At 53.4% G+C, this 16043-nt stretch overlaps 51 non-coding genes across 51 annotated transcripts; 30 read left to right on the top strand and 21 right to left on the bottom strand.

The window, feature by feature from the left end:
• Positions 1–51: 51 nt before the first annotated feature.
• Trnar-acg (transfer RNA arginine (anticodon ACG)) lies at positions 52–124 on the bottom strand. Its single transcript has one exon. It is a non-coding gene; the product is annotated as a tRNA-Arg (tRNA).
• A 378-nt stretch (positions 125–502) lies between these two features.
• Trnai-uau (transfer RNA isoleucine (anticodon UAU)) lies at positions 503–594 on the top strand. Its single transcript is given in 2 exon segments — positions 503–540; positions 559–594. It is a non-coding gene; the product is annotated as a tRNA-Ile (tRNA).
• Positions 595–701: 107 nt separating this feature from the next.
• Trnad-guc (transfer RNA aspartic acid (anticodon GUC)) lies at positions 702–773 on the top strand. Its single transcript has one exon. It is a non-coding gene; the product is annotated as a tRNA-Asp (tRNA).
• A 107-nt stretch (positions 774–880) lies between these two features.
• On the top strand, positions 881–952 carry Trnad-guc (transfer RNA aspartic acid (anticodon GUC)). The gene has a single exon. It is a non-coding gene; the product is annotated as a tRNA-Asp (tRNA).
• Positions 953–1197: 245 nt separating this feature from the next.
• On the bottom strand, positions 1198–1269 carry Trnam-cau (transfer RNA methionine (anticodon CAU)). The gene has a single exon. It is a non-coding gene; the product is annotated as a tRNA-Met (tRNA).
• Positions 1270–1556: 287 nt separating this feature from the next.
• On the bottom strand, positions 1557–1629 carry Trnar-acg (transfer RNA arginine (anticodon ACG)). The gene has a single exon. It is a non-coding gene; the product is annotated as a tRNA-Arg (tRNA).
• A 378-nt stretch (positions 1630–2007) lies between these two features.
• Trnai-uau (transfer RNA isoleucine (anticodon UAU)) lies at positions 2008–2099 on the top strand. The gene is given in 2 exon segments: positions 2008–2045; positions 2064–2099. It is a non-coding gene; the product is annotated as a tRNA-Ile (tRNA).
• A 107-nt stretch (positions 2100–2206) lies between these two features.
• On the top strand, positions 2207–2278 carry Trnad-guc (transfer RNA aspartic acid (anticodon GUC)). Its single transcript has one exon. It is a non-coding gene; the product is annotated as a tRNA-Asp (tRNA).
• A 107-nt stretch (positions 2279–2385) lies between these two features.
• Positions 2386–2457, top strand: Trnad-guc (transfer RNA aspartic acid (anticodon GUC)). The gene has a single exon. It is a non-coding gene; the product is annotated as a tRNA-Asp (tRNA).
• Positions 2458–2702: 245 nt separating this feature from the next.
• On the bottom strand, positions 2703–2774 carry Trnam-cau (transfer RNA methionine (anticodon CAU)). The gene has a single exon. It is a non-coding gene; the product is annotated as a tRNA-Met (tRNA).
• A 287-nt stretch (positions 2775–3061) lies between these two features.
• On the bottom strand, positions 3062–3134 carry Trnar-acg (transfer RNA arginine (anticodon ACG)). Its single transcript has one exon. It is a non-coding gene; the product is annotated as a tRNA-Arg (tRNA).
• A 378-nt stretch (positions 3135–3512) lies between these two features.
• Trnai-uau (transfer RNA isoleucine (anticodon UAU)) lies at positions 3513–3604 on the top strand. The gene is given in 2 exon segments: positions 3513–3550; positions 3569–3604. It is a non-coding gene; the product is annotated as a tRNA-Ile (tRNA).
• A 107-nt stretch (positions 3605–3711) lies between these two features.
• Trnad-guc (transfer RNA aspartic acid (anticodon GUC)) lies at positions 3712–3783 on the top strand. Its single transcript has one exon. It is a non-coding gene; the product is annotated as a tRNA-Asp (tRNA).
• A 107-nt stretch (positions 3784–3890) lies between these two features.
• Trnad-guc (transfer RNA aspartic acid (anticodon GUC)) lies at positions 3891–3962 on the top strand. The gene has a single exon. It is a non-coding gene; the product is annotated as a tRNA-Asp (tRNA).
• A 245-nt stretch (positions 3963–4207) lies between these two features.
• Positions 4208–4279, bottom strand: Trnam-cau (transfer RNA methionine (anticodon CAU)). Its single transcript has one exon. It is a non-coding gene; the product is annotated as a tRNA-Met (tRNA).
• A 287-nt stretch (positions 4280–4566) lies between these two features.
• Positions 4567–4639, bottom strand: Trnar-acg (transfer RNA arginine (anticodon ACG)). The gene has a single exon. It is a non-coding gene; the product is annotated as a tRNA-Arg (tRNA).
• A 378-nt stretch (positions 4640–5017) lies between these two features.
• Trnai-uau (transfer RNA isoleucine (anticodon UAU)) lies at positions 5018–5109 on the top strand. Its single transcript is given in 2 exon segments — positions 5018–5055; positions 5074–5109. It is a non-coding gene; the product is annotated as a tRNA-Ile (tRNA).
• Positions 5110–5216: 107 nt separating this feature from the next.
• Positions 5217–5288, top strand: Trnad-guc (transfer RNA aspartic acid (anticodon GUC)). The gene has a single exon. It is a non-coding gene; the product is annotated as a tRNA-Asp (tRNA).
• Positions 5289–5712: 424 nt separating this feature from the next.
• On the bottom strand, positions 5713–5784 carry Trnam-cau (transfer RNA methionine (anticodon CAU)). The gene has a single exon. It is a non-coding gene; the product is annotated as a tRNA-Met (tRNA).
• A 287-nt stretch (positions 5785–6071) lies between these two features.
• On the bottom strand, positions 6072–6144 carry Trnar-acg (transfer RNA arginine (anticodon ACG)). Its single transcript has one exon. It is a non-coding gene; the product is annotated as a tRNA-Arg (tRNA).
• A 378-nt stretch (positions 6145–6522) lies between these two features.
• On the top strand, positions 6523–6614 carry Trnai-uau (transfer RNA isoleucine (anticodon UAU)). The gene is given in 2 exon segments: positions 6523–6560; positions 6579–6614. It is a non-coding gene; the product is annotated as a tRNA-Ile (tRNA).
• Positions 6615–6721: 107 nt separating this feature from the next.
• Trnad-guc (transfer RNA aspartic acid (anticodon GUC)) lies at positions 6722–6793 on the top strand. The gene has a single exon. It is a non-coding gene; the product is annotated as a tRNA-Asp (tRNA).
• A 107-nt stretch (positions 6794–6900) lies between these two features.
• On the top strand, positions 6901–6972 carry Trnad-guc (transfer RNA aspartic acid (anticodon GUC)). The gene has a single exon. It is a non-coding gene; the product is annotated as a tRNA-Asp (tRNA).
• A 245-nt stretch (positions 6973–7217) lies between these two features.
• Trnam-cau (transfer RNA methionine (anticodon CAU)) lies at positions 7218–7289 on the bottom strand. Its single transcript has one exon. It is a non-coding gene; the product is annotated as a tRNA-Met (tRNA).
• Positions 7290–7576: 287 nt separating this feature from the next.
• On the bottom strand, positions 7577–7649 carry Trnar-acg (transfer RNA arginine (anticodon ACG)). The gene has a single exon. It is a non-coding gene; the product is annotated as a tRNA-Arg (tRNA).
• A 378-nt stretch (positions 7650–8027) lies between these two features.
• On the top strand, positions 8028–8119 carry Trnai-uau (transfer RNA isoleucine (anticodon UAU)). The gene is given in 2 exon segments: positions 8028–8065; positions 8084–8119. It is a non-coding gene; the product is annotated as a tRNA-Ile (tRNA).
• A 107-nt stretch (positions 8120–8226) lies between these two features.
• Trnad-guc (transfer RNA aspartic acid (anticodon GUC)) lies at positions 8227–8298 on the top strand. The gene has a single exon. It is a non-coding gene; the product is annotated as a tRNA-Asp (tRNA).
• A 107-nt stretch (positions 8299–8405) lies between these two features.
• Trnad-guc (transfer RNA aspartic acid (anticodon GUC)) lies at positions 8406–8477 on the top strand. Its single transcript has one exon. It is a non-coding gene; the product is annotated as a tRNA-Asp (tRNA).
• Positions 8478–8722: 245 nt separating this feature from the next.
• Trnam-cau (transfer RNA methionine (anticodon CAU)) lies at positions 8723–8794 on the bottom strand. The gene has a single exon. It is a non-coding gene; the product is annotated as a tRNA-Met (tRNA).
• Positions 8795–9081: 287 nt separating this feature from the next.
• Positions 9082–9154, bottom strand: Trnar-acg (transfer RNA arginine (anticodon ACG)). Its single transcript has one exon. It is a non-coding gene; the product is annotated as a tRNA-Arg (tRNA).
• Positions 9155–9532: 378 nt separating this feature from the next.
• Trnai-uau (transfer RNA isoleucine (anticodon UAU)) lies at positions 9533–9624 on the top strand. Its single transcript is given in 2 exon segments — positions 9533–9570; positions 9589–9624. It is a non-coding gene; the product is annotated as a tRNA-Ile (tRNA).
• A 107-nt stretch (positions 9625–9731) lies between these two features.
• On the top strand, positions 9732–9803 carry Trnad-guc (transfer RNA aspartic acid (anticodon GUC)). The gene has a single exon. It is a non-coding gene; the product is annotated as a tRNA-Asp (tRNA).
• Positions 9804–10227: 424 nt separating this feature from the next.
• On the bottom strand, positions 10228–10299 carry Trnam-cau (transfer RNA methionine (anticodon CAU)). Its single transcript has one exon. It is a non-coding gene; the product is annotated as a tRNA-Met (tRNA).
• A 287-nt stretch (positions 10300–10586) lies between these two features.
• Trnar-acg (transfer RNA arginine (anticodon ACG)) lies at positions 10587–10659 on the bottom strand. The gene has a single exon. It is a non-coding gene; the product is annotated as a tRNA-Arg (tRNA).
• A 377-nt stretch (positions 10660–11036) lies between these two features.
• Trnai-uau (transfer RNA isoleucine (anticodon UAU)) lies at positions 11037–11128 on the top strand. The gene is given in 2 exon segments: positions 11037–11074; positions 11093–11128. It is a non-coding gene; the product is annotated as a tRNA-Ile (tRNA).
• Positions 11129–11235: 107 nt separating this feature from the next.
• On the top strand, positions 11236–11307 carry Trnad-guc (transfer RNA aspartic acid (anticodon GUC)). The gene has a single exon. It is a non-coding gene; the product is annotated as a tRNA-Asp (tRNA).
• Positions 11308–11414: 107 nt separating this feature from the next.
• Positions 11415–11486, top strand: Trnad-guc (transfer RNA aspartic acid (anticodon GUC)). Its single transcript has one exon. It is a non-coding gene; the product is annotated as a tRNA-Asp (tRNA).
• A 245-nt stretch (positions 11487–11731) lies between these two features.
• Trnam-cau (transfer RNA methionine (anticodon CAU)) lies at positions 11732–11803 on the bottom strand. The gene has a single exon. It is a non-coding gene; the product is annotated as a tRNA-Met (tRNA).
• Positions 11804–12090: 287 nt separating this feature from the next.
• On the bottom strand, positions 12091–12163 carry Trnar-acg (transfer RNA arginine (anticodon ACG)). Its single transcript has one exon. It is a non-coding gene; the product is annotated as a tRNA-Arg (tRNA).
• A 378-nt stretch (positions 12164–12541) lies between these two features.
• Trnai-uau (transfer RNA isoleucine (anticodon UAU)) lies at positions 12542–12633 on the top strand. The gene is given in 2 exon segments: positions 12542–12579; positions 12598–12633. It is a non-coding gene; the product is annotated as a tRNA-Ile (tRNA).
• A 107-nt stretch (positions 12634–12740) lies between these two features.
• On the top strand, positions 12741–12812 carry Trnad-guc (transfer RNA aspartic acid (anticodon GUC)). The gene has a single exon. It is a non-coding gene; the product is annotated as a tRNA-Asp (tRNA).
• A 107-nt stretch (positions 12813–12919) lies between these two features.
• On the top strand, positions 12920–12991 carry Trnad-guc (transfer RNA aspartic acid (anticodon GUC)). Its single transcript has one exon. It is a non-coding gene; the product is annotated as a tRNA-Asp (tRNA).
• Positions 12992–13236: 245 nt separating this feature from the next.
• Positions 13237–13308, bottom strand: Trnam-cau (transfer RNA methionine (anticodon CAU)). Its single transcript has one exon. It is a non-coding gene; the product is annotated as a tRNA-Met (tRNA).
• Positions 13309–13595: 287 nt separating this feature from the next.
• Positions 13596–13668, bottom strand: Trnar-acg (transfer RNA arginine (anticodon ACG)). The gene has a single exon. It is a non-coding gene; the product is annotated as a tRNA-Arg (tRNA).
• Positions 13669–14045: 377 nt separating this feature from the next.
• Positions 14046–14138, top strand: Trnai-uau (transfer RNA isoleucine (anticodon UAU)). The gene is given in 2 exon segments: positions 14046–14083; positions 14102–14138. It is a non-coding gene; the product is annotated as a tRNA-Ile (tRNA).
• A 108-nt stretch (positions 14139–14246) lies between these two features.
• On the top strand, positions 14247–14318 carry Trnad-guc (transfer RNA aspartic acid (anticodon GUC)). Its single transcript has one exon. It is a non-coding gene; the product is annotated as a tRNA-Asp (tRNA).
• A 107-nt stretch (positions 14319–14425) lies between these two features.
• On the top strand, positions 14426–14497 carry Trnad-guc (transfer RNA aspartic acid (anticodon GUC)). Its single transcript has one exon. It is a non-coding gene; the product is annotated as a tRNA-Asp (tRNA).
• Positions 14498–14742: 245 nt separating this feature from the next.
• Trnam-cau (transfer RNA methionine (anticodon CAU)) lies at positions 14743–14815 on the bottom strand. Its single transcript has one exon. It is a non-coding gene; the product is annotated as a tRNA-Met (tRNA).
• Positions 14816–15101: 286 nt separating this feature from the next.
• Trnar-acg (transfer RNA arginine (anticodon ACG)) lies at positions 15102–15174 on the bottom strand. The gene has a single exon. It is a non-coding gene; the product is annotated as a tRNA-Arg (tRNA).
• A 379-nt stretch (positions 15175–15553) lies between these two features.
• Positions 15554–15645, top strand: Trnai-uau (transfer RNA isoleucine (anticodon UAU)). Its single transcript is given in 2 exon segments — positions 15554–15591; positions 15610–15645. It is a non-coding gene; the product is annotated as a tRNA-Ile (tRNA).
• Positions 15646–15931: 286 nt separating this feature from the next.
• Positions 15932–16004, top strand: Trnad-guc (transfer RNA aspartic acid (anticodon GUC)). Its single transcript has one exon. It is a non-coding gene; the product is annotated as a tRNA-Asp (tRNA).
• The last annotated feature ends 39 nt before the right edge of the window (positions 16005–16043 follow it).

Raw genomic sequence — 16043 nt, forward strand, 5'->3', positions numbered from 1 at the left:
GCGACATACGAAATCCACTGCCCAGCTACGCGTCGGCAACTAACAGAATGCCGACCCTGCCAGGATTCGAACCTGGAATCTTCTGATCCGTAGTCAGACGCGTTATCCGTTGCGCCACAGGGCCAATGGCAGCACTTCTTTCTACGAGACAAGTGCAATTCGCTAAGAAACGTGTTCTCCATGGCTGAGCAAGCTCCCAAGGAAGGTACCTTTCGTGCAGCTGCGTGGCCGCAGTGCGCCTGCAGAGCTTAGAGCTTGCCACGCATCTGCTCTCGCTGTTCGACAGGTAGCAGAAGGCAAGGCGCGCGTTTTCCCGCGTTTTCTCGACGACGAGAGCCGGTTGATGTGCATGTAAGCGTAGCATATGAAACAAGAATAGCACGAAGCATTGGTAGTCAGGTGCCAAAGTCGCAGTATGGCATCAGGTGGCGATCGTATGTTTCTGTGGCCACCACTGGTTTGCAGCAAAGTGAATACCGCTAACTGAGAGCGCTGTGTTGTAGCCCCAGTGGCGCAATTGGTTAGCGCACGGTACTTATAAGGCAGTAGCCGTGAGCAATGCCGGGGTTGTGAGTTCGAGCCTCACCTGGGGCATACTTTTATTTCATAGCAGCTGTCTCTGACAGCAACAGGAGGCTAGGTTTGAGATGTATCAGCTATTTGAGTAACATAATTGTGCATTCGAGACGCTAGCTGCGTCTTCCTCGGTAGTATAGTGGTTAGTATCCCCGCCTGTCACGCGGGAGACCGGGGTTCGATTCCCCGCCGGGGAGGCACATCCGATTTTTAATTGCTGCTCTATCACTCGCCGAACTTAGTGTAGGACGTTTGCGGCTACTAGCACCATATCTCTCGCACAAGGGCACCTGCCTACAGCGCATCCTCGGTAGTATAGTGGTTAGTATCCCCGCCTGTCACGCGGGAGACCGGGGTTCGATTCCCCGCCGGGGAGGTGCGATTTTTATCTCACAAACCTGTTCGAGTGTTGCCCGTATGGGGGTCGTAAGAGCATTAACTTTGCGATCGTGGAGTGTAGTTGGTGCGAAATCTTAAAAAATGCTACATCTTAGGAAGTGGTTCTCGCATTCTTCACACTTCAGAATTACGGGGTTTGCTGTTAACGCTGAGTCAAAGCACCCCAGCCCACGCTGTGGGCGTAATAATCGAGCTCGACGCAGTCCGCAAAATAAATAATTTTAGCAGAGCGTGGTTTCGATCCACGGACCTCTGGGTTATGGGCCCAGCACGCTTCCACTGCGCCACTCTGCTGGCTAGGCTTGCGCCTGCTCTTCGCCACGTGACGTGGGACACTTGGGAAGTGTTGTCTGCGTCGCTTTCACACGCCTGTATTTAATTGCGTATCATCTCCTACAGCTCTCAGCTTGACTTGTCTCGACTTTGCTCGACTGACGCTACGCTGACGCTTGCAGGCAGCGATATTTACCACGATCGACTCGACATGCAGCTGCGAGATGCACAGGAGCAACAAAGCACTCCACGATGCGGCGACATACGAAATCCACTGCCCAGCTACGCGTCGGCAACTAACAGAATGCCGACCCTGCCAGGATTCGAACCTGGAATCTTCTGATCCGTAGTCAGACGCGTTATCCGTTGCGCCACAGGGCCAATGGCAGCACTTCTTTCTACGAGACAAGTGCAATTCGCTAAGAAACGTGTTCTCCATGGCTGAGCAAGCTCCCAAGGAAGGTACCTTTCGTGCAGCTGCGTGGCCGCAGTGCGCCTGCAGAGCTTAGAGCTTGCCACGCATCTGCTCTCGCTGTTCGACAGGTAGCAGAAGGCAAGGCGCGCGTTTTCCCGCGTTTTCTCGACGACGAGAGCCGGTTGATGTGCATGTAAGCGTAGCATATGAAACAAGAATAGCACGAAGCATTGGTAGTCAGGTGCCAAAGTCGCAGTATGGCATCAGGTGGCGATCGTATGTTTCTGTGGCCACCACTGGTTTGCAGCAAAGTGAATACCGCTAACTGAGAGCGCTGTGTTGTAGCCCCAGTGGCGCAATTGGTTAGCGCACGGTACTTATAAGGCAGTAGCCGTGAGCAATGCCGGGGTTGTGAGTTCGAGCCTCACCTGGGGCATACTTTTATTTCATAGCAGCTGTCTCTGACAGCAACAGGAGGCTAGGTTTGAGATGTATCAGCTATTTGAGTAACATAATTGTGCATTCGAGACGCTAGCTGCGTGTTCCTCGGTAGTATAGTGGTTAGTATCCCCGCCTGTCACGCGGGAGACCGGGGTTCGATTCCCCGCCGGGGAGGCACATCCGATTTTTAATTGCTGCTCTATCACTCGCCGAACTTAGTGTAGGACGTTTGCGGCTACTAGCACCATATCTCTCGCACAAGGGCACCTGCCTACAGCGCATCCTCGGTAGTATAGTGGTTAGTATCCCCGCCTGTCACGCGGGAGACCGGGGTTCGATTCCCCGCCGGGGAGGTGCGATTTTTATCTCACAAACCTGTTCGAGTGTTGCCCGTATGGGGGTCGTAAGAGCATTAACTTTGCGATCGTGGAGTGTAGTTGGTGCGAAATCTTAAAAAATGCTACATCTTAGGAAGTGGTTCTCGCATTCTTCACACTTCAGAATTACGGGGTTTGCTGTTAACGCTGAGTCAAAGCACCCCAGCCCACGCTGTGGGCGTAATAATCGAGCTCGACGCAGTCCGCAAAATAAATAATTTTAGCAGAGCGTGGTTTCGATCCACGGACCTCTGGGTTATGGGCCCAGCACGCTTCCACTGCGCCACTCTGCTGGCTAGGCTTGCGCCCGCTCTTCGCCACGTGACGTGGGACACTTGGGAAGTGTTGTCTGCGTCGCTTTCACACGCCTGTATTTAATTGCGTATCATCTCCTACAGCTCTCAGCTTGACTTGTCTCGACTTTGCTCGACTGACGCTACGCTGACGCTTGCAGGCAGCGATATTTACCACGATCGACTCGACATGCAGCTGCGAGATGCACAGGAGCAACAAAGCACTCCACGATGCGGCGACATACGAAATCCACTGCCCAGCTACGCGTCGGCAACTAACAGAATGCCGACCCTGCCAGGATTCGAACCTGGAATCTTCTGATCCGTAGTCAGACGCGTTATCCGTTGCGCCACAGGGCCAATGGCAGCACTTCTTTCTACGAGACAAGTGCAATTCGCTAAGAAACGTGTTCTCCATGGCTGAGCAAGCTCCCAAGGAAGGTACCTTTCGTGCAGCTGCGTGGCCGCAGTGCGCCTGCAGAGCTTAGAGCTTGCCACGCATCTGCTCTCGCTGTTCGACAGGTAGCAGAAGGCAAGGCGCGCGTTTTCCCGCGTTTTCTCGACGACGAGAGCCGGTTGATGTGCATGTAAGCGTAGCATATGAAACAAGAATAGCACGAAGCATTGGTAGTCAGGTGCCAAAGTCGCAGTATGGCATCAGGTGGCGATCGTATGTTTCTGTGGCCACCACTGGTTTGCAGCAAAGTGAATACCGCTAACTGAGAGCGCTGTGTTGTAGCCCCAGTGGCGCAATTGGTTAGCGCACGGTACTTATAAGGCAGTAGCCGTGAGCAATGCCGGGGTTGTGAGTTCGAGCCTCACCTGGGGCATACTTTTATTTCATAGCAGCTGTCTCTGACAGCAACAGGAGGCTAGGTTTGAGATGTATCAGCTATTTGAGTAACATAATTGTGCATTCGAGACGCTAGCTGCGTGTTCCTCGGTAGTATAGTGGTTAGTATCCCCGCCTGTCACGCGGGAGACCGGGGTTCGATTCCCCGCCGGGGAGGCACATCCGATTTTTAATTGCTGCTCTATCACTCGCCGAACTTAGTGTAGGACGTTTGCGGCTACTAGCACCATATCTCTCGCACAAGGGCACCTGCCTACAGCGCATCCTCGGTAGTATAGTGGTTAGTATCCCCGCCTGTCACGCGGGAGACCGGGGTTCGATTCCCCGCCGGGGAGGTGCGATTTTTATCTCACAAACCTGTTCGAGTGTTGCCCGTATGGGGGTCGTAAGAGCATTAACTTTGCGATCGTGGAGTGTAGTTGGTGCGAAATCTTAAAAAATGCTACATCTTAGGAAGTGGTTCTCGCATTCTTCACACTTCAGAATTACGGGGTTTGCTGTTAACGCTGAGTCAAAGCACCCCAGCCCACGCTGTGGGCGTAATAATCGAGCTCGACGCAGTCCGCAAAATAAATAATTTTAGCAGAGCGTGGTTTCGATCCACGGACCTCTGGGTTATGGGCCCAGCACGCTTCCACTGCGCCACTCTGCTGGCTAGGCTTGCGCCCGCTCTTCGCCACGTGACGTGGGACACTTGGGAAGTGTTGTCTGCGTCGCTTTCACACGCCTGTATTTAATTGCGTATCATCTCCTACAGCTCTCAGCTTGACTTGTCTCGACTTTGCTCGACTGACGCTACGCTGACGCTTGCAGGCAGCGATATTTACCACGATCGACTCGACATGCAGCTGCGAGATGCACAGGAGCAACAAAGCACTCCACGATGCGGCGACATACGAAATCCACTGCCCAGCTACGCGTCGGCAACTAACAGAATGCCGACCCTGCCAGGATTCGAACCTGGAATCTTCTGATCCGTAGTCAGACGCGTTATCCGTTGCGCCACAGGGCCAATGGCAGCACTTCTTTCTACGAGACAAGTGCAATTCGCTAAGAAACGTGTTCTCCATGGCTGAGCAAGCTCCCAAGGAAGGTACCTTTCGTGCAGCTGCGTGGCCGCAGTGCGCCTGCAGAGCTTAGAGCTTGCCACGCATCTGCTCTCGCTGTTCGACAGGTAGCAGAAGGCAAGGCGCGCGTTTTCCCGCGTTTTCTCGACGACGAGAGCCGGTTGATGTGCATGTAAGCGTAGCATATGAAACAAGAATAGCACGAAGCATTGGTAGTCAGGTGCCAAAGTCGCAGTATGGCATCAGGTGGCGATCGTATGTTTCTGTGGCCACCACTGGTTTGCAGCAAAGTGAATACCGCTAACTGAGAGCGCTGTGTTGTAGCCCCAGTGGCGCAATTGGTTAGCGCACGGTACTTATAAGGCAGTAGCCGTGAGCAATGCCGGGGTTGTGAGTTCGAGCCTCACCTGGGGCATACTTTTATTTCATAGCAGCTGTCTCTGACAGCAACAGGAGGCTAGGTTTGAGATGTATCAGCTATTTGAGTAACATAATTGTGCATTCGAGACGCTAGCTGCGTCTTCCTCGGTAGTATAGTGGTTAGTATCCCCGCCTGTCACGCGGGAGACCGGGGTTCGATTCCCCGCCGGGGAGGCACATCCGATTTTTAATTGCTGCTCTATCACTCGCCGAACTTAGTGTAGGACGTTTGCGGCTACTAGCACCATATCTCTCGCACAAGGGCACCTGTCTACAGCGCATCCTCGGTAGTATAGTGGTTAGTATCCCCGCCTGTCACGCGGGAGACCAGCGTTCGATTCCCCGCCGGGGAGGTGCGATTTTTATCTCACAAACCTGTTCGAGTGTTGCCCGTATGGGGGTCGTAAGAGCATTAACTTTGCGATCGTGGAGTGTAGTTGGTGCGAAATCTTAAAAAATGCTACATCTTAGGAAGTGGTTCTCGCATTCTTCACACTTCAGAATTACGGGGTTTGCTGTTAACGCTGAGTCAAAGCACCCCAGCCCACGCTGTGGGCGTAATAATCGAGCTCGACGCAGTCCGCAAAATAAATAATTTTAGCAGAGCGTGGTTTCGATCCACGGACCTCTGGGTTATGGGCCCAGCACGCTTCCACTGCGCCACTCTGCTGGCTAGGCTTGCGCCCGCTCTTCGCCACGTGACGTGGGACACTTGGGAAGTGTTGTCTGCGTCGCTTTCACACGCCTGTATTTAATTGCGTATCATCTCCTACAGCTCTCAGCTTGACTTGTCTCGACTTTGCTCGACTGACGCTACGCTGACGCTTGCAGGCAGCGATATTTACCACGATCGACTCGACATGCAGCTGCGAGATGCACAGGAGCAACAAAGCACTCCACGATGCGGCGACATACGAAATCCACTGCCCAGCTACGCGTCGGCAACTAACAGAATGCCGACCCTGCCAGGATTCGAACCTGGAATCTTCTGATCCGTAGTCAGACGCGTTATCCGTTGCGCCACAGGGCCAATGGCAGCACTTCTTTCTACGAGACAAGTGCAATTCGCTAAGAAACGTGTTCTCCATGGCTGAGCAAGCTCCCAAGGAAGGTACCTTTCGTGCAGCTGCGTGGCCGCAGTGCGCCTGCAGAGCTTAGAGCTTGCCACGCATCTGCTCTCGCTGTTCGACAGGTAGCAGAAGGCAAGGCGCGCGTTTTCCCGCGTTTTCTCGACGACGAGAGCCGGTTGATGTGCATGTAAGCGTAGCATATGAAACAAGAATAGCACGAAGCATTGGTAGTCAGGTGCCAAAGTCGCAGTATGGCATCAGGTGGCGATCGTATGTTTCTGTGGCCACCACTGGTTTGCAGCAAAGTGAATACCGCTAACTGAGAGCGCTGTGTTGTAGCCCCAGTGGCGCAATTGGTTAGCGCACGGTACTTATAAGGCAGTAGCCGTGAGCAATGCCGGGGTTGTGAGTTCGAGCCTCACCTGGGGCATACTTTTATTTCATAGCAGCTGTCTCTGACAGCAACAGGAGGCTAGGTTTGAGATGTATCAGCTATTTGAGTAACATAATTGTGCATTCGAGACGCTAGCTGCGTGTTCCTCGGTAGTATAGTGGTTAGTATCCCCGCCTGTCACGCGGGAGACCGGGGTTCGATTCCCCGCCGGGGAGGCACATCCGATTTTTAATTGCTGCTCTATCACTCGCCGAACTTAGTGTAGGACGTTTGCGGCTACTAGCACCATATCTCTCGCACAAGGGCACCTGCCTACAGCGCATCCTCGGTAGTATAGTGGTTAGTATCCCCGCCTGTCACGCGGGAGACCGGGGTTCGATTCCCCGCCGGGGAGGTGCGATTTTTATCTCACAAACCTGTTCGAGTGTTGCCCGTATGGGGGTCGTAAGAGCATTAACTTTGCGATCGTGGAGTGTAGTTGGTGCGAAATCTTAAAAAATGCTACATCTTAGGAAGTGGTTCTCGCATTCTTCACACTTCAGAATTACGGGGTTTGCTGTTAACGCTGAGTCAAAGCACCCCAGCCCACGCTGTGGGCGTAATAATCGAGCTCGACGCAGTCCGCAAAATAAATAATTTTAGCAGAGCGTGGTTTCGATCCACGGACCTCTGGGTTATGGGCCCAGCACGCTTCCACTGCGCCACTCTGCTGGCTAGGCTTGCGCCCGCTCTTCGCCACGTGACGTGGGACACTTGGGAAGTGTTGTCTGCGTCGCTTTCACACGCCTGTATTTAATTGCGTATCATCTCCTACAGCTCTCAGCTTGACTTGTCTCGACTTTGCTCGACTGACGCTACGCTGACGCTTGCAGGCAGCGATATTTACCACGATCGACTCGACATGCAGCTGCGAGATGCACAGGAGCAACAAAGCACTCCACGATGCGGCGACATACGAAATCCACTGCCCAGCTACGCGTCGGCAACTAACAGAATGCCGACCCTGCCAGGATTCGAACCTGGAATCTTCTGATCCGTAGTCAGACGCGTTATCCGTTGCGCCACAGGGCCAATGGCAGCACTTCTTTCTACGAGACAAGTGCAATTCGCTAAGAAACGTGTTCTCCATGGCTGAGCAAGCTCCCAAGGAAGGTACCTTTCGTGCAGCTGCGTGGCCGCAGTGCGCCTGCAGAGCTTAGAGCTTGCCACGCATCTGCTCTCGCTGTTCGACAGGTAGCAGAAGGCAAGGCGCGCGTTTTCCCGCGTTTTCTCGACGACGAGAGCCGGTTGATGTGCATGTAAGCGTAGCATATGAAACAAGAATAGCACGAAGCATTGGTAGTCAGGTGCCAAAGTCGCAGTATGGCATCAGGTGGCGATCGTATGTTTCTGTGGCCACCACTGGTTTGCAGCAAAGTGAATACCGCTAACTGAGAGCGCTGTGTTGTAGCCCCAGTGGCGCAATTGGTTAGCGCACGGTACTTATAAGGCAGTAGCCGTGAGCAATGCCGGGGTTGTGAGTTCGAGCCTCACCTGGGGCATACTTTTATTTCATAGCAGCTGTCTCTGACAGCAACAGGAGGCTAGGTTTGAGATGTATCAGCTATTTGAGTAACATAATTGTGCATTCGAGACGCTAGCTGCGTGTTCCTCGGTAGTATAGTGGTTAGTATCCCCGCCTGTCACGCGGGAGACCGGGGTTCGATTCCCCGCCGGGGAGGCACATCCGATTTTTAATTGCTGCTCTATCACTCGCCGAACTTAGTGTAGGACGTTTGCGGCTACTAGCACCATATCTCTCGCACAAGGGCACCTGCCTACAGCGCATCCTCGGTAGTATAGTGGTTAGTATCCCCGCCTGTCACGCGGGAGACCGGGGTTCGATTCCCCGCCGGGGAGGTGCGATTTTTATCTCACAAACCTGTTCGAGTGTTGCCCGTATGGGGGTCGTAAGAGCATTAACTTTGCGATCGTGGAGTGTAGTTGGTGCGAAATCTTAAAAAATGCTACATCTTAGGAAGTGGTTCTCGCATTCTTCACACTTCAGAATTACGGGGTTTGCTGTTAACGCTGAGTCAAAGCACCCCAGCCCACGCTGTGGGCGTAATAATCGAGCTCGACGCAGTCCGCAAAATAAATAATTTTAGCAGAGCGTGGTTTCGATCCACGGACCTCTGGGTTATGGGCCCAGCACGCTTCCACTGCGCCACTCTGCTGGCTAGGCTTGCGCCCGCTCTTCGCCACGTGACGTGGGACACTTGGGAAGTGTTGTCTGCGTCGCTTTCACACGCCTGTATTTAATTGCGTATCATCTCCTACAGCTCTCAGCTTGACTTGTCTCGACTTTGCTCGACTGACGCTACGCTGACGCTTGCAGGCAGCGATATTTACCACGATCGACTCGACATGCAGCTGCGAGATGCACAGGAGCAACAAAGCACTCCACGATGCGGCGACATACGAAATCCACTGCCCAGCTACGCGTCGGCAACTAACAGAATGCCGACCCTGCCAGGATTCGAACCTGGAATCTTCTGATCCGTAGTCAGACGCGTTATCCGTTGCGCCACAGGGCCAATGGCAGCACTTCTTTCTACGAGACAAGTGCAATTCGCTAAGAAACGTGTTCTCCATGGCTGAGCAAGCTCCCAAGGAAGGTACCTTTCGTGCAGCTGCGTGGCCGCAGTGCGCCTGCAGAGCTTAGAGCTTGCCACGCATCTGCTCTCGCTGTTCGACAGGTAGCAGAAGGCAAGGCGCGCGTTTTCCCGCGTTTTCTCGACGACGAGAGCCGGTTGATGTGCATGTAAGCGTAGCATATGAAACAAGAATAGCACGAAGCATTGGTAGTCAGGTGCCAAAGTCGCAGTATGGCATCAGGTGGCGATCGTATGTTTCTGTGGCCACCACTGGTTTGCAGCAAAGTGAATACCGCTAACTGAGAGCGCTGTGTTGTAGCCCCAGTGGCGCAATTGGTTAGCGCACGGTACTTATAAGGCAGTAGCCGTGAGCAATGCCGGGGTTGTGAGTTCGAGCCTCACCTGGGGCATACTTTTATTTCATAGCAGCTGTCTCTGACAGCAACAGGAGGCTAGGTTTGAGATGTATCAGCTATTTGAGTAACATAATTGTGCATTCGAGACGCTAGCTGCGTCTTCCTCGGTAGTATAGTGGTTAGTATCCCCGCCTGTCACGCGGGAGACCGGGGTTCGATTCCCCGCCGGGGAGGCACATCCGATTTTTAATTGCTGCTCTATCACTCGCCGAACTTAGTGTAGGACGTTTGCGGCTACTAGCACCATATCTCTCGCACAAGGGCACCTGTCTACAGCGCATCCTCGGTAGTATAGTGGTTAGTATCCCCGCCTGTCACGCGGGAGACCAGCGTTCGATTCCCCGCCGGGGAGGTGCGATTTTTATCTCACAAACCTGTTCGAGTGTTGCCCGTATGGGGGTCGTAAGAGCATTAACTTTGCGATCGTGGAGTGTAGTTGGTGCGAAATCTTAAAAAATGCTACATCTTAGGAAGTGGTTCTCGCATTCTTCACACTTCAGAATTACGGGGTTTGCTGTTAACGCTGAGTCAAAGCACCCCAGCCCACGCTGTGGGCGTAATAATCGAGCTCGACGCAGTCCGCAAAATAAATAATTTTAGCAGAGCGTGGTTTCGATCCACGGACCTCTGGGTTATGGGCCCAGCACGCTTCCACTGCGCCACTCTGCTGGCTAGGCTTGCGCCCGCTCTTCGCCACGTGACGTGGGACACTTGGGAAGTGTTGTCTGCGTCGCTTTCACACGCCTGTATTTAATTGCGTATCATCTCCTACAGCTCTCAGCTTGACTTGTCTCGACTTTGCTCGACTGACGCTACGCTGACGCTTGCAGGCAGCGATATTTACCACGATCGACTCGACATGCAGCTGCGAGATGCACAGGAGCAACAAAGCACTCCACGATGCGGCGACATACGAAATCCACTGCCCAGCTACGCGTCGGCAACTAACAGAATGCCGACCCTGCCAGGATTCGAACCTGGAATCTTCTGATCCGTAGTCAGACGCGTTATCCGTTGCGCCACAGGGCCAATGGCAGCACTTCTTTCTACGAGACAAGTGCAATTCGCTAAGAAACGTGTTCTCCATGGCTGAGCAAGCTCCCAAGGAGGTACCTTTCGTGCAGCTGCGTGGCCGCAGTGCGCCTGCAGAGCTTAGAGCTTGCCACGCATCTGCTCTCGCTGTTCGACAGGTAGCAGAAGGCAAGGCGCGCGTTTTCCCGCGTTTTCTCGACGACGAGAGCTGGTTGATGTGCATGTAAGCGTAGCATATGAAACAAGAATAGCACGAAGCATTGGTAGTCAGGTGCCAAAGTCGCAGTATGGCATCAGGTGGCGATCGTATGTTTCTGTGGCCACCACTGGTTTGCAGCAAAGTGAATACCGCTAACTGAGAGCGCTGTGTTGTAGCCCCAGTGGCGCAATTGGTTAGCGCACGGTACTTATAAGGCAGTAGCCGTGAGCAATGCCGGGGTTGTGAGTTCGAGCCTCACCTGGGGCATACTTTTATTTCATAGCAGCTGTCTCTGACAGCAACAGGAGGCTAGGTTTGAGATGTATCAGCTATTTGAGTAACATAATTGTGCATTCGAGACGCTAGCTGCGTGTTCCTCGGTAGTATAGTGGTTAGTATCCCCGCGTGTCACGCGGGAGACCGGGGTTCGATTCCCCGCCGGGGAGGCACATCCGATTTTTAATTGCTGCTCTATCACTCGCCGAACTTAGTGTAGGACGTTTGCGGCTACTAGCACCATATCTCTCGCACAAGGGCACCTGCCTACAGCGCATCCTCGGTAGTATAGTGGTTAGTATCCCCGCCTGTCACGCGGGAGACCGGGGTTCGATTCCCCGCCGGGGAGGTGCGATTTTTATCTCACAAACCTGTTCGAGTGTTGCCCGTATGGGGGTCGTAAGAGCATTAACTTTGCGATCGTGGAGTGTAGTTGGTGCGAAATCTTAAAAAATGCTACATCTTAGGAAGTGGTTCTCGCATTCTTCACACTTCAGAATTACGGGGTTTGCTGTTAACGCTGAGTCAAAGCACCCCAGCCCACGCTGTGGGCGTAATAATCGAGCTCGACGCAGTCCGCAAAATAAATAATTTTAGCAGAGCGTGGTTTCGATCCACGGACCTCTGGGTTATGGGCCCAGCACGCTTCCACTGCGCCACTCTGCTGGCTAGGCTTGCGCCCGCTCTTCGCCACGTGACGTGGGACACTTGGGAAGTGTTGTCTGCGTCGCTTTCACACGCCTGTATTTAATTGCGTATCATCTCCTACAGCTCTCAGCTTGACTTGTCTCGACTTTGCTCGACTGACGCTACGCTGACGCTTGCAGGCAGCGATATTTACCACGATCGACTCGACATGCAGCTGCGAGATGCACAGGAGCAACAAAGCACTCCACGATGCGGCGACATACGAAATCCACTGCCCAGCTACGCGTCGGCAACTAACAGAATGCCGACCCTGCCAGGATTCGAACCTGGAATCTTCTGATCCGTAGTCAGACGCGTTATCCGTTGCGCCACAGGGCCAATGGCAGCACTTCTTTCTACGAGACAAGTGCAATTCGCTAAGAAACGTGTTCTCCATGGCTGAGCAAGCTCCCAAGGAAGGTACCTTTCGTGCAGCTGCGTGGCCGCAGTGCGCCTGCAGAGCTTAGAGCTTGCCACGCATCTGCTCTCGCTGTTCGACAGGTAGCAGAAGGCAAGGCGCGCGTTTTCCCGCGTTTTCTCGACGACGAGAGCCGGTTGATGTGCATGTAAGCGTAGCATATGAAACAAGAATAGCACGAAGCATTGGTAGTCAGGTGCCAAAGTCGCAGTATGGCATCAGGTGGCGATCGTATGTTTCTGTGGCCACCACTGGTTTGCAGCAAAGTGAATACCGCTAACTGAGAGCGCTGTGTTGTAGCCCCAGTGGCGCAATTGGTTAGCGCACGGTACTTATAAGGCAGTAGCCGTGAGCAATGCCGGGGTTGTGAGTTCGAGCCTCACCTGGGGCATACTTTTATTTCATAGCAGCTGTCTCTGACAGCAACAGGAGGCTAGGTTTGAGATGTATCAGCTATTTGAGTAACATAATTGTGCATTCGAGACGCTAGCTGCGTGTTCCTCGGTAGTATAGTGGTTAGTATCCCCGCGTGTCACGCGGGAGACCGGGGTTCGATTCCCCGCCGGGGAGGCACATCCGATTTTTAATTGCTGCTCTATCACTCGCCGAACTTAGTGTAGGACGTTTGCGGCTACTAGCACCATATCTCTCGCACAAGGGCACCTGCCTACAGCGCATCCTCGGTAGTATAGTGGTTAGTATCCCCGCCTGTCACGCGGGAGACCGGGGTTCGATTCCCCGCCGGGGAGGTGCGATTTTTATCTCACAAACCTGTTCGAGTGTTGCCCGTATGGGGGTCGTAAGAGCATTAACTTTGCGATCGTGGAGTGTAGTTGGTGCGAAATCTTAAAAAATGCTACATCTTAGGAAGTGGTTCTCGCATTCTTCACACTTCAGAATTACGGGGTTTGCTGTTAACGCTGAGTCAAAGCACCCCAGCCCACGCTGTGGGCGTAATAATCGAGCTCGACGCAGTCCGCAAAATAAATAATTTTAGCAGAGCGTGGTTTCGATCCACGGACCTCTGGGTTATGGGCCCAGCACGCTTCCACTGCGCCACTCTGCTGGCTAGGCTTGCGCCCGCTCTTCGCCACGTGACGTGGGACACTTGGGAAGTGTTGTCTGCGTCGCTTTCACACGCCTGTATTTAATTGCGTATCATCTCCTACAGCTCTCAGCTTGACTTGTCTCGACTTTGCTCGACTGACGCTACGCTGACGCTTGCAGGCAGCGATATTTACCACGATCGACTCGACATGCAGCTGCGAGATGCACAGGAGCAACAAAGCACTCCACGATGCGGCGACATACGAAATCCACTGCCCAGCTACGCGTCGGCAACTAACAGAATGCCGACCCTGCCAGGATTCGAACCTGGAATCTTCTGATCCGTAGTCAGACGCGTTATCCGTTGCGCCACAGGGCCAATGGCAGCACTTCTTTCTACGAGACAAGTGCAATTCGCTAAGAAACGTGTTCTCCATGGCTGAGCAAGCTCCCAAGGAAGGTACCTTTCGTGCAGCTGCGTGGCCGCAGTGCGCCTGCAGAGCTTAGAGCTTGCCACGCATCTGCTCTCGCTGTTCGACAGGTAGCAGAAGGCAAGGCGCGCGTTTTCCCGCGTTTTCTCGACGACGAGAGCCGGTTGATGTGCATGTAAGCGTAGCATATGAAACAAGAATAGCACGAAGCATTGGTAGTCAGGTGCCAAAGTCGCAGTATGGCATCAGTGGCGATCGTATGTTTCTGTGGCCACCACTGGTTTGCAGCAAAGTGAATACCGCTAACTGAGAGCGCTGTGTTGTAGCCCCAGTGGCGCAATTGGTTAGCGCACGGTACTTATAAGGCAGTAGCCGTGAGCAATGCCGGGGGTTGTGAGTTCGAGCCTCACCTGGGGCATACTTTTTATTTCATAGCAGCTGTCTCTGACAGCAACAGGAGGCTAGGTTTGAGATGTATCAGCTATTTGAGTAACATAATTGTGCATTCGAGACGCTAGCTGCGTGTTCCTCGGTAGTATAGTGGTTAGTATCCCCGCGTGTCACGCGGGAGACCGGGGTTCGATTCCCCGCCGGGGAGGCACATCCGATTTTTAATTGCTGCTCTATCACTCGCCGAACTTAGTGTAGGACGTTTGCGGCTACTAGCACCATATCTCTCGCACAAGGGCACCTGCCTACAGCGCATCCTCGGTAGTATAGTGGTTAGTATCCCCGCCTGTCACGCGGGAGACCGGGGTTCGATTCCCCGCCGGGGAGGTGCGATTTTTATCTCACAAACCTGTTCGAGTGTTGCCCGTATGGGGGTCGTAAGAGCATTAACTTTGCGATCGTGGAGTGTAGTTGGTGCGAAATCTTAAAAAATGCTACATCTTAGGAAGTGGTTCTCGCATTCTTCACACTTCAGAATTACGGGGTTTGCTGTTAACGCTGAGTCAAAGCACCCCAGCCCACGCTGTGGGCGTAATAATCGAGCTCGACGCAGTCCGCAAAATAAATAATTTTAGCAGAGCGTGGTTTCGATCCACGGACCTCTGGGTTATGGGCCCAGCACGCTTCCACTGCGCCACTCTGGCTGGCTAGGCTTGCGCCCGCTCTTCGCCACGTGACGTGGGACACTTGGGAAGTGTTGTCTGCGTCGCTTTCACACGCCTGTATTTAATTGCGTATCATCTCCTACAGCTCTCAGCTTGACTTGTCTCGACTTTGCTCGACTGACGCTACGCTGACGCTTGCAGGCAGCGATATTTACCACGATCGACTCGACATGCAGCTGCGAGATGCACAGGAGCAACAAAGCACTCCACGATGCGGCGACATACGAAATCCACTGCCAGCTACGCGTCGGCAACTAACAGAATGCCGACCCTGCCAGGATTCGAACCTGGAATCTTCTGATCCGTAGTCAGACGCGTTATCCGTTGCGCCACAGGGCCAATGGCAGCACTTCTTTCTACGAGACAAGTGCAATTCGCTAAGAAACGTGTTCTCCATGGCTGAGCAAGCTCCCAAGGAAGGTACCTTTCGTGCAGCTGCGTGGCCGCAGTGCGCCTGCAGAGCTTAGAGCTTGCCACGCATCTGCTCTCGCTGTTCGACAGGTAGCAGAAGGCAAGGCGCGCGTTTTCCCGCGTTTTCTCGACGACGAGAGCTGGTTGATGTGCATGTAAGCGTAGCATATGAAACAAGAATAGCACGAAGCATTGGTAGTCAGGTGCCAAAGTCGCAGTATTGGCATCAGGTGGCGATCGTATGTTTCTGTGGCCACCACTGGTTTGCAGCAAAGTGAATACCGCTAACTGAGAGCGCTGTGTTGTAGCCCCAGTGGCGCAATTGGTTAGCGCACGGTACTTATAAGGCAGTAGCCGTGAGCAATGCCGGGGTTGTGAGTTCGAGCCTCACCTGGGGCATACTTTTATTTCATAGCAGCTGTCTCTGACAGCAAACAGGAGGCTAGGTTTGAGATGTATCAGCTATTTGAGTAACATAATTGTGCATTCGAGACGCTAGCTGCGTGTTCCTCGGTAGTATAGTGGTTAGTATCCCGCGTGTCACGCGGGAGACCGGGGTTCGATTCCCCGCCGGGGAGGCACATCCGATTTTTAATTGCTGCTCTATCACTCGCCGAACTTAGTGTAGGACGTTTGCGGCTACTAGCACCATATCTCTCGCACAAGGGCACCTGCCTACAGCGCATCCTCGGTAGTATAGTGGTTAGTATCCCCGCCTGTCACGCGGGAGACCGGGGTTCGATTTCCCCGCCGGGGAGGTGCGATTTTTATCTCACAAACCTGTTCGAGTGTTGCCC

Source organism: Schistocerca serialis, unplaced genomic scaffold (genome assembly GCF_023864345.2).
Source record: "Schistocerca serialis cubense isolate TAMUIC-IGC-003099 unplaced genomic scaffold, iqSchSeri2.2 HiC_scaffold_1265, whole genome shotgun sequence".
Classification (NCBI taxonomy): domain Eukaryota; kingdom Metazoa; phylum Arthropoda; class Insecta; order Orthoptera; family Acrididae; genus Schistocerca; species Schistocerca serialis.